Source organism: Hyalella azteca, unplaced genomic scaffold (assembly GCF_000764305.2).
Source record: "Hyalella azteca isolate HAZT.00-mixed unplaced genomic scaffold, Hazt_2.0.2 contig12512, whole genome shotgun sequence".
NCBI classification, from domain to species: Eukaryota; Metazoa; Arthropoda; class Malacostraca; order Amphipoda; family Hyalellidae; genus Hyalella; species Hyalella azteca.
In genome coordinates, this window is record NW_025942469.1 from 1 (window position 1) to 644 (window position 644).

The following is a 644-nucleotide window of genomic DNA, read 5'->3' on the forward strand; positions in this document are numbered from 1 at the left end:
TGGCCATCTAGCGGGAAAATATTGAGATCCAAAGAGAGACAATGCACGCTACCCAGTGAGATCATTGAAAAATGTGTCAAATTTGACAGTTGACCCCATAGTGACAAACCAGAGATTTTTTTAGAATCAGTTCATTTCTAATTTCCTGATTTTAAACAATTTCTCGAGTGTGATTATAGTTATACTGGTATCCATGATACTTTACTGGACTATTTATAGGACTCAAAGATGAACTTGAGGGAGAGTCTAAATTGACCCTGCTCTACCAAATAGTGAATAGTAACTGTATAGGAACTCACTGGTTAGTGTCCCCAGGTGAGTGGTTAGTGTCCCCAGGTGAGTGGTTAGTGTCCCCAGGCATGGTGGTTTTTTAGCAAATCCTTGGGCATTTTGCCCCAGCACTCCAGCAGGCACTCCGCAGGCACTGTGGCGCTCCGAAGCAGAAAAAAACCTAGATCTAGGTTTTTTGCTTCCCACTAGGTTTCTAGGTTTTTCATTAACAAACTGATCCTAATCTAATTTTTTTCAGAACGGTGCACTGAAAGCAGAAATCAGTCAACAGTTATAGCCAAGAAAGGGAGAACTGCTACGAGACTTTCGCGATGGAGCCATTTACAGGAGATATGAAAGTAGATTACTGGATG